The sequence below is a fragment of the Prionailurus bengalensis genome, chromosome E1 (assembly GCF_016509475.1).
Source record: "Prionailurus bengalensis isolate Pbe53 chromosome E1, Fcat_Pben_1.1_paternal_pri, whole genome shotgun sequence".
Classification (NCBI taxonomy): domain Eukaryota; kingdom Metazoa; phylum Chordata; class Mammalia; order Carnivora; family Felidae; genus Prionailurus; species Prionailurus bengalensis.
In genome coordinates this window covers 53326249-53337710 of record NC_057347.1, presented here as the reverse complement: position 1 = coordinate 53337710, position 11462 = coordinate 53326249, and positions in this window count along the sequence as shown.

Below are 11462 nucleotides of genomic sequence, written 5' to 3'. Positions count from 1 at the left end.
AGAAAGCAGCCGCCCTCCTTTCTTTCCCGGCTTTTCCCCATCTGACCCGGAGAATGTTAAAGGCAGCGTGCCCTTCGTCCAGACTCACGGCCTGAGAGCCCATAAGAAACGGGTCCAGACGCCACCTGGCCACCTTTCCCAAGTCACTAAGCAGTAGACTCAGGACAACATGGACTGAAAGCCCTTTCACCTGGCTGCTCACGGCCTCCTGGGAGCTTCGTTCCTTCAGGAAGTGAGGTTGAGGGTGTGTCTGTCCTGGTTGGGGACCTGGAGACCCGTCCGCCCTGTCAGCCCAGGCAAGGCAGGGTTTGCTAGCTGAAGTCCCTCACACATCCTCCTTTCCACATGGGGCCAGTGGGGCTGAGTTCCTGGAAACCCTGCCCCTCTCCTCGAGCATCCGCAGAGAAATTTGGACTTGAGCTCATCCTCCCTGGGAAGCAATTAGAAGCATAATAAAAATGTTGCACCGGCCCCTCTGTCCCTAGAGGGGCTCATTCTCAGCTAATGAGGGATGTGGCTGAGGCTGGGAGTGAGAAGCAGGGTGCGGTGGCCCCAAAAGAGGGAGGGGAGAGGACTCTCTCCCCTTTGGTCCCCGAGGCTCGCCTGAGAAGCCCACGGCCCCTGCAGGGCACATCTCGCCTTAACAGATGCCCTGTAGGGCCCCTTCTACCTCCAGCAACCCAAAGCAGGAGCCAGGGGCTGCATCTGGGCAGTAATGTAGTGATGCTAATTCAGGTCACGGCCAACACTTAACAAAAAAAATGTGCTGCTCCGGGCAGGGCTGTGGTTCTAGCCTAAAGATGCACGTCAGCACCAGCCCGCCCCGGTCCAGCCTTCGTGTCCCGTCCGCGACCACCGCTGCTCATGCTTCCCCGGGCACATGCTGTTCTGCACCATTACTGTGGTGAAGGCTGGGTGCCAGCCCTCAGGACCGCCATCTGCCAGGCACTGCCCTTGGTGCTGGCCTCATTTATCGTCATGACAACTCTGTGAGGCCCTGGCTATTCATATTACCCCCATTCTATGGATGAGGACGCTGCGGCAACGGAAGGCTAAGGGACCTACCCAGCCACACACAGCTGGCAAATGGAGGAGCTGGGGCACGGACCCGGACACGGCCTCCAAGGCCTTCCTCTCCACCACTGTCCCAACCTGATGATTTATACTTCGGGACCGGCAGTGGCCAGCAGGGCCAGTGACCCGACTGAGCAGGCCAGTGCAGAGACAGGCCAAGTTGGGTGGGGTGTCCCCAGCTCACCTGGGCTGTGCGCCCAAGGGGAAGGGGGTACTGCTCACTGCCAGGCGAGGGGCTGGCGGCTGCTGATTCACGCCATCCAAAGGGCGTGCAGAGGCCCTTCTCGGGGTCACTCAGGGCTGGCCTCTGTCCCTGCCGGGTAGGCCCCTTGCTTGCCTCACAAGCCTGCAGCCTCGGCCCCGTGTTCCTGCTGGTGTCCAGGCTGGTCCCGCAAAGGGCTCACCTCCGACTCCGTTCTGTCACACACACAAGCTGTTCTCCCGCTTCACCACGTTCCCAGAAGAAAGTGGACAAAAGGAATAGAGGGGGTCAGGACACATGAAGGAGGGGTTCTTAGCATCTCCAAGTTTTAGGATCCGGTCCACCTCTCCCGGTCCCCCATTTTACAGATGGGCAGACAGAGGCTGGGGGAAGGAAGCCCTGGCCGGGTCACGTGAGCAGAACAGAGCAGAGGAGACAGGCGGACTGGACTGGCTCTGGCTCCGGCCTGGCGGACAAGGGGCAAGCCCTGCCTGTGGGATGTGGGGGGCACGGGTGCTTGCTTGAGCTGGGAGTGTTAGTTGGGCTGACGGGTGAGGGGCGGGGTTGACCTTTCCAGGTGTATGTAGCTCCCCCTACCCACCCCTGGCTCACCCCCGCCCTCACACAACAGCCTTCCTAAGGTCCCCGCCTCTGCATACAGGTCCCCACCCCACCCCACCCCCAACACCGCCCTGGCTGCAGTGACAGTCTACACAGCGTAACCCTGGAGGCCCCGACTGAAAATGTGGGCAAGGCAACTTAGGAATAGCAAAGGGAGAGCTTGTCTAGCCCCTTGGCAGGAGCCAGATGGGAGACTGGAAAGAATGTTTGGGGGAGGGAGAGGTATTTGCAGGCAGATGGGTGTCGGTGGCTTTGCCTCTAAAACCTGTTGCTGCAATCCACAGAACTGCTGTTCTCCAAGAAGGGAGACTCCCAGGAGGGGACAGGAGGAGCCAAGGGTAGCTGCCTTCCCCCGGCAGGACTCTAGCCTTGAAATGACACTTGGCATGTTAAAAAATACCCGCCGAGGCCACGGGGCTCTGCTGAATCTTGTTTTGTTTTTATGGCCTGCTTCGTTGCCAAAGGATTGGAGGCAGCTTAACACACACACACACACACACACAAAGTAAACTACAATAGGATAAAAATAGATCAAAGCAAAAACAGGGCTGGAACACACAGTACAATGAACCAAGAGGGTGGCACAGCAGAAATGTTCTCCGAGTGGGCCTCCGCAGTTCTCAAAGATGGGCTGCAACTTGGGCTCTGAGCTTCCCGTTAGTCGAAGTGAAAAGGGAAATCCACCTGTTAGGAAACTCATGAAGTCCACAAGGTTAAAAGGATCCCAGAAGCAACTGTGCATGTTCTGAGGTCTGGGAGGGATTCTTGTGAGATCTTTGAAGGAGCCAGGGGTGGGGTCTCAGACAATGTCCTCGACCACAGTCTCCTAACAGAGCCACACAAACCCCATCAGGCTGCCTTTGCTCAATGTAAATCCAGGGCTCGATGCCAAAGTGCAGATCAATAAAATCAGGTCTATGGAAAAGGCCAGACCTAAGTGATCCAAGTAAGTCATTTACCCATGACGTAGAATTTAGATTCTTCCAAAGCAGGGGTTCTCAACCTCAGCACTTTGACAAGTGGGCCCCCATCATTCTTTGTTATTGGGAACTGTTCTGGAGGAGGTTAAGCAACATCCCTGGTCTCTACCCACTGGATGGCAGTAGCATGCCCCCAAATTGGCTAGGTCAATCCAAAACGTCCCCAGAAGGCATTGCCAGATGTCCCATGAGGGGCTGAAAACCACTGCTCCTGTTCTCCTGTTTCAGGAACACCATTTTCCTCTCCCAAACCCCACCCCCCATAAGGGCCAATTTAAGACAAAACGGTTTTCGGGGCGCCTGGGTGGCACAGTCGGTTAAGCAGCCGACTTCAGCCAGGTCACGATCTCGCGGTCTGTGAGTTCGAGCCCCGCGTCGGGCTCTGGGCTGATGGCTCAGAGCCTGGAGCCTGTTTCCGATTCTGTGTCTCCCTCTCTCTCTGCCCCTCCCCCGTTCATGCTCTGTCTCTCTCTGTCTCAAAAATAAACGTTGAAAAAAAAATTAAAAAAAAAAAAGACAAAACGGTTTTCAGGTCACATGTTTTTTATTCAAGCAAAAAAAAAAAAAAAAAAAAAAAAAAAAAGGCTATGGAGTCCCGCGGGGGAAAATGTGTACATTTGCATCTTAAATTTTACCTACCTTACTGAGAAAGCTGGCACTTCTCTTTAGCCATCAGCATGTTTCTCTGAAGGTGTAATATGAGAAGCACCATAGAGACACAGATTTCTAGTCTCTGCCCCTGGAGCCACACTGAGGAATGCACTGAGAAGGTGGCTGGGGCCGGGCTGCTCTCCGCAGACCTAGGGTGGCGAGTGCACTGTGTCATTTCCCAGGTGACTTGGAAGATGCTGCTTCAGTATCGTTTCTCGCAACCAGGGCTCCCCCCCCTGCCCCCGGCGAGTCAAATCATAGCCGCCTGCAAGTTTGAGGGTGTGTTCTCCGAAGACAGAAATGGGCAGCACAGACTCGTTCGTGCGTCCCCGGCAGGTGTTTATTAAGCACCTGCTGTGTGCCCGGCGCTGTGAGAGGCACAGGAACGGTGAGAGGATGTAAGAGAGTGGACAATCGGGCACTTTTTACCGCGTTAGGAAAAAGATGCATGCTTTAATATTAAATATTAAAACGTTTTCTTTGGCCTACACGCTCCCATATCGTCTTCTGATTTTAAGGAAATTAAAACATTTTCATGGGCCTCTAAAAGTGCTCAGGGCCCGGCCCGGGCACTGCACCTGCTGGGCCTGATGGAGAAGCCTCACAGTGGGAACATGGGCTAGGGGTGAGGTGGGCTAGGGGTGAGGCGGGCTGGGGGTGAGGTGGGCTGGGGGAGCAAACAGAACACCAGCAAGATAGGAAATATGTGAAACACTGGACATGGCACTAAGGGCTTCTCAGGGATAAACTGGTGAGTGTTGGGACAGGAAATGACCTGGGTCTCACTTTAATTTTTTTTTAATGTTTATTCATTTTGAGAGGGAGAGAGAGAAAGAGAGAGAGCAGGGGAGGGGCAGAGAGAGAGAGAGAGAGGGAGAGAGAGAGAGAATCCCAAGCAGGCTCTGCACTGTCAGCACAGAGCCTGATGTAGAGCTCGAACTCACGAACCATGAGATCATGACCTAGCTGACATTAAGAGTCAGACGCTTAACCGACTGAGCCACCCAGGTGCCCCTGGGTCTCACTTTAGAGAAGGTAACAGGGAAGTGTCCCTGAGAAAGGAGAGTTGGAATCAGACCCACGAATGAGAGAAATCTATGATGCGAAGAGCAGGACCGGCCCATTCGAGGAATCAAGGACATCCCTCGCTTTGGCCCGAGCATCTGGGGTGGTGACATTCCTGAGAGGAGATGGCAGGAGGCACCAACTTCAGGGGAGCTAGGTGGGTCTCAGACATCTCAAGTAGAAACGGCCAGAAGGCAGCTGTGCGGGAAGCGGGTGCCTCGGACTGGACATTTGTGATCCCCTAAGTTAATACGTTGATGTCCTACCGTCCTACCCATCCCCCCAGTGTGATGGTATTAGGAGGGGGGCTCACCTCAGGGAGGTGAACAGGTTTAGATAAGTTCACAAACATGGGACCCCCACAATGGGATTAATGTCCTGTTGGGAGGAGGAAGAGAGACTGGAGGGTCTCTCTCCACCACGTGAGGACACAGCGAGACAGGAAGTGTACTCTCACAGGAACCGAATCTGCCGGCACCCTGATCTTGGACTCCCAGGCTCCAGAAACTGCGAGAAACTAAAACCTACTGTTGAAGCCCCCATCTGTGGTATTGTGTCTCGGCAGCCAGCACTGACTGAGACGGGAGCAACTCCCCATGTGTCTCTAGCTGCTCATCTCCCTGGAGTCATGGCCCAGAGATGCAATTCAAGCCAAGAAGTAAGACCAAGGACAGCTCCATGGCTGTGATAACCCTCCTCCCTCCCCTCCACCCCCACCGCCGACCGGAGGGAAGGTCAGCATTGGTGAGCCTCTCCCCTCTAGCCCCACTAGCTCCCAGAAGCCTGCACATGCAGGCGGGATGGGTTGGGGGGTCGTCCAGGCTGGGAGCCAGGCAGGGCTGCCCTCTGCTTGTCGGCTTCTGCCACTCACACCCACTGGGCTTGGACACAAAATGGGCACAATTGACTTCCCATCAATAGTTGGGGCCTGGAGGGTTTTTCCATCCGTACTCTGTCTGTCCGCCTTGTGACCCGAGAATCATTTAGAAGTAACAGACTGGAGGGCAGTCTGCTGTGATGGAAATGGAGTTTTTCTTCCAGACTCAATTGACCCAAAGGCAGATCAAACTCGTGACCTTGGCCCCCAATCCATCAAAATGAGTGCCCCAGGCCGTGGCTGGGAGAATCAATCCATCACACTGTCAACAGCCAGCTGGCGGTGCTGTGTCCTATAGAAACCTTCCGCCCCCCTCAAGCAAGTGGGAGGAAAGGGGTGCGTGTACCCCAGGAGGTGCACAAAGCCATCTCCTGGGATGCAGGAATAGATACAGATATGAGAACCTGGCTAATAATTACTGTGGATCCTGACATTGAATGTTTCTCTCCTTTACAAAGCATAGACAGCTTCAAGGCTGTAGGGAAGACGACCCCCTTTCCTGGGACTGCTGGATTCTGGCTAACGGGCTGCTCCAAGTCCTTCTGGGGGGGCCTTCCTTGGAGAGCAGCCCCAGGGCTTTGCAGCCGCAGGTTCTTTCTAAAATGCAGGCCGGGGGCATCTGGCTGACTCCCGTTGGTAGAGCATGAGACTCTTGTCTCCGGGTTGTGAGTTTCAAGGCCCACATTGGGAGTAGAGCTTAATGAATGAATGAATGAGTGAATGAATGAATATGAAGGCGTCAGCAAGTCTGCATTTCTTCTGGAGGTACTAGGGGAGAATCTTGCCTCCTCATTTTTTACAGCTCCCGGAGACCTCCTGCCTTCCTTGGCTTATGGCCCTTCCTCCATTTTCAAAACCAGCAGAGTAACGTCTTCAAACCTCTCTCTCTCTTTCTCCTTTCCTGCCTCCCTCTGGCTCTCCTGCCTCCCACTTTTAAGTCCCCTTGTGATGACATTGGGCCCACCCAGACAATCCAGGGTAACCTCCCCCATCTCAAGATCCTTAACCACACCCACAAAGTCCCCTTTGCCACGTAAGGTAACTTATTCACAGGTTTCAGAGATTAGGACGTGGGCATCTTTGGGGGCCAGTATTCTGCTCACTAGAACACTGATAAAAGCTGTGCCTTGTTCATTCTGTATCCTTCAGCATGAAGAGAAGTTCAACAATATTTTTGAGTGAGTGCTGAGTGAATGAACGAAAGACTAGCTCCCTAGAGGCTGGGTGGGGCAGAACCATCGAGGGGATGCCTGAAGGGCTCTGGATAAGGAGGAAGAAACCAGAGTGTAACCTGAGCTGGCCCCATCACACCTCTTGTGCTAACTCATTTTTGCTGGCGGTCTGGGCCTGTGGCATCCCCCCCAGAGCTGCTGGTGACAGGGCATAGGAACCCCAGGAGGCTCCAAGCAGCCTCTGCTCCCCCTGGAAGAGCTCTGGGCACAGAAGCTGAGGAGAGGACGGCCTGAGGACCAAGATGCACGGAGGTGGCAACAGTGGGGGAGAAAAGCTATCAGGACCCCCTGAGCCCCACAATGTCCTGTCTCCTTGACTCTCAGACCCAAAGTGCGTGTCACATGACCTCTCAGTGGCCTCAGCACGCTCTCGAGCCTGAGAGGTCAGGCTCCTGCAGACGGAGCCTATGGTCTTTGGGAAGCTCATCTAAGTGCGACACCTACTGGTTCAGGCAGCCCTTCTCACCTCTCAGCCCTGGTTTCTTTGTCTGCAAAATGGGTACAAGCAACTTGAACAGTTGCAAGTCAGGACAGGAGGAGGCTCAGATGAGAAGTGTGGGTGGCTCAGTGCCATTACTGAGCCCGCGCCCCTGGGGGAGACGGATGCCTTTCCTAGAGTAGACTTCCTAGAACCACCGGACTCCCAGAGACCAAGCTCTTGGGCAAAGGCAGAGCAGGCCCATCCCAGCTGCTGGACCTCCCTGCCCTGCACTCCAAGTGGCTATTGTGAGGCCAACAGCTGTCCCCGCCAAGTGGCATCTCTGGGGCACAGAGCAGTGGAGAGGGCAGGGCACACTGGCTCATTGTCCTTGGGGCTGAGCTGAACAGCAGCAGCTGTGGGTCACTGGGGGTTCCTCTGACCTCCACTCCATCCCAACACCATGGCTATCCAGCCACCGGGCCCATCCCTGCTGGACTTAGAGCGGCCCCTCCAGCAGTGCCTGAACAGCATGGAGCCCCCTGTCTCCTAGGGGGACCCCTGTCGCCTCCTTTATCAGGGGCCCTTAGGAACAGTAAGCTTGAGGAAGGTGGCACCTTGGGCCTGGGGGCAGGACACCGTTCCTCACTCCTTATGGCACATACCTTCTGGGAGGGACGGCTCCCACCCAGCTACTCCCTGATGTCAGGCACCCACATGCCCATATGTACTTCTCACACAGCACCCCGGGTATGGTCACGCCGTGGGTCCCATTTCACAGATGCAGAATCTGGGGTTCAGGGAGGTGATTAAATGACTGGCCCACGATCACGGGCTAGGGCCCTGCAGAGCCCGGATTTGAACCCTGGCCTGCCCAATGCCACAGTGTATACCCGTGGCATGAACTCAGGGTGCCCAAGGCAGGAGGTAGGCAGATAGATGCACAGACACCAGGGAGGAGGGCCTGGCCACACTCGGCCCGGAAAAGCACTGGCTGAGATTGATCCAAGGCCAGGGGGGACGGGCTTGAGGACCTCCCCCAGTTCCTGACAAGAGAATTCTAGAGCTCCCTGCACGCCTGCTTTTCAGAACAGTGCATCTATAGAGGGAAAGGGGCAGGGTGATGCTGATTCAGGAAATCTGCAGCCGGAGTTAAGTGGGCGCCTCATAATGATGGTGATTAAAAATTAACACCACTGTTTGCAGAACGATTTGGGTGTCCACTTTGCAGCCATGAATTAATTAATCGATGAAAACACCAGTGCTGGGGACAGGCTCCGGGGCACAGAGGGAGGACTATGAGGTTCCAGAGGGGGCACCCGGCTCCCCACTCCGGCGCCTTCTCTGGCCTGGGGCTTGCTTTGTGTCTCTGCACAATGGGGTTGCTGGTGCACTTGGGGAGCCTTGACGTGGTAGTATACACGGGGGGCAGCCTCCTGGTTCGAGTGACAAGAGTGTGAAAGGATTCAGGAGGTGGGAGACCCAGACCTGCCCCCAGTTGCCACCAATTAGCTGTGGGACCTCGGTAGTCACCTACTCCCCTGTGTGTCTATTTGCTCATCTGTAAAAGGGGTGAGGTCTCCTGCAGCTGAATTTCCGAGCGGGCGGATGAATTAGTTTGCTGGGGCCACCAGAACAAATTATCACAGAGGCGATGGCTTAAGACAACAGACATGGCCTCCCATCGCGGAGGCCACAGGTCGGAGAGGGCGGTGCAGGCAGGTTGGGCTCCCTGGGGAGAACCGTTGCCGCCTCCGTCGGGGTCTCTGGGGGTAGCCGGCCACCCTGGGTGCTCCGCGGCAGCCGCCAGAATCCCGTCTCCTCCTCCGTCTTCATAGGGCTCCTTCTCTGCGTCTCTTCCGTCGCTGCGTGTCCCAAGCTCTCCTCTTGTAAGGCCCCCAGCCATGGGGTTTAGGGCCCACACGAATTCCAGGAGGGCCTCACTGAGATCCTTAGTTACATGTGCAAAGATCCAATTTCCAAATCAGGTCACATTCACAGGTACCAGGGGTTAGGACTGGGTCTCCCTCTTTGGGGGAGACCATTCAACCCACCCTAGAAGGCATTTGGGGTAAGCAAAGGCTGCGAATGCCAGCTGCTGTCATTCTTAGGCCAAATCAGTGACTGTGCTCTGGGACTGGGGAAGTCATCTAGGCAGCATCCTGGGCACGCCCTCGGCCGGCCAGGCACTCAAGAGGTGCGACCGGGAGTCCGGGTCGTGGGCGGGGCCTTGACCGAAAGAGGAGGGGCCGCTGGGGTGGATGGAGGGAGGAGTCTGCACGGGGGCGGGCAAGGGGGGGGGGGCCTCCTCCAAGCTCGGCTCTTGCCAATGAACCCTTTCCGGCCACCACAGTGCAGGGAAGCATCCCTGGAGATATTTCCAGGCTCTAATTATTATTTTTATCATCCCTTAAATAGCTGCCTGTCCTCTCCTCCTCCATCTACTCTCCAGGGTGCCTACCCCTTCCGGGACGCTCCGCTGGCTTCATGATAGAAAACTAAGCTCTAAGAGACACTCGAGTTTCAAATGCCAATCTTGTCACCCCCACCCCTCTAACAGAAGGACTAACTAAACCCTGACCAACCCCCTCCCCACCACCACGTTGCTTCATTCTCCATGCCCTCATATGGCTGGCCTCCCTTCTGGAACATGCCCATCGCCACCAGACGCTCTTCGGCCGCCCCTCCCTGCCCGTGCTGAGCGCCCCCCCCCCCCCCTTACCGTTCATACCCCTGTTAACTTCCCCCTGTTAGCCATTATCGTCCCCCGGGACCAGCGTGTACCTCCCCACTTGGCTGGGCTGTCCCTGGGGGCAGGAACGCAGCACTCTGTTTTGGGGCCCCAGTCCCTTGTACGTAGATGCTCTGTGGATGTTTATGGAAAGAAACCATCGAGAGATCAGGATTTGAATTCCGTGTCACCATCTTCCCAGCTGTGTGCCCTGGGCCTCGCTGAGTCGTGATGTCCTCATTTGCCTGCCTGCCTGCCCTGCGGGGTTGGTGTGTTGATAGATGAATGTGTTCTCAGGACTACTAATCAATGCACGGGAATAGGGTTCCTGCCCCAGGGGCGCCCCTGTGCCCCAGCCTCCCACAGGCCCCGGCTCGGCCCCCTGCCTCCCTGGGAATGAAGTCAGAGGGAGGCCCGGGCTTTTGGAAACTCTTGGATCCCTTCCCCGCCCCTCCCAGCCCCGCCTCAGCTCCAGGTGTCTCTCTCCCCAGCTATTTTCTTTTCTGATCCCGAGTTCAAAAGAACACCACCAAATCGAGGAGGAGCGCGGCGACAGCCACGGGAAAACAAAAGCCAGCAAGCAGGCTCCTTCTTGCAGGCCCGCTCGGGCCTGCAGGGCGCTGCCCACCTCTCCCCGCTCGCTCGGTCCAGGAAGGAGGGCGTCGGGGTTCTGCGGGCTCCAGTGCGACTCTGAAAACACCAGCTCCAGTTGGAGGGAAGGCCAGTTCAGGGCCAGGGCGTGGGGGGAGGGGGGGGGAGCCTGCCCTAGTTAGAGCCCTAAAATGCTCCTTTGAAAGCACTTTCAGATGTCCCCAGCCCTGGGGGCAGGGGTGGTGTAATAATAATAAAACAACATTTGCATAGAGATTTCGTTTACAAAGCACTTTCTCAGGGGTGGGAGGCGCTGGGGTGGCCTGTGGAATCCTGGCTGGGAGGCCTCTGGTTGGTTCCACCCCCAGCCGAGCTCGCGATTGTGTGCGCGTAAACAAAGCGCTATTCATCCAACTATTTCCGATTCCTCTGGATTTCGTTCCTTTTTCCCTCTCCCATGAAGAGCACGCTCAGGGCTTGTCACTCAGGCCAGAAAAGGGATGTCAGGAGTCCCAGAGGGAGGGGTCGGCTGGGACCCGATTGGAGGGAAGCGGGGAGGCGGGGGGAGGGGGGGGGGCGGGGGCTCCCTCCCTCTGCACCCCTGCCCCGCCCACCCCCTCACCCTTTGGCCCCCAAGCTCCTGGGAATCAGAACAGCCTCGCTGTGGTCGGTTTGTGCAACTCTGCTCAAGGCTAACCTGTGGCTTTGTCTTCATGTTGAAAGACTGAGCACAGGTTTGGTAACGTCTGCGCATACGCCGTGCGTGCGTACGTGCGGCTTTGCTAATTCTTCCCCAGCGGCGCGCATTGTGAGCGGGATGTTAGGTACACCGCGCGAGGGCGCGGGGCCCCGGGGCGTCTGCACCTGCACCAGGTGGGAGTAAGAAGACAGCTGTGCCCAGAGAGCAGCCCAGCTGTCACCTGGCCACTGGCATCCGGGGATGAGGGGGGCAGCACCAGACCCTGCCCCCTTAAGGGCCTCTGATGGGCTATATAGGGTGCACCTGCAGGGGCTTGAGCA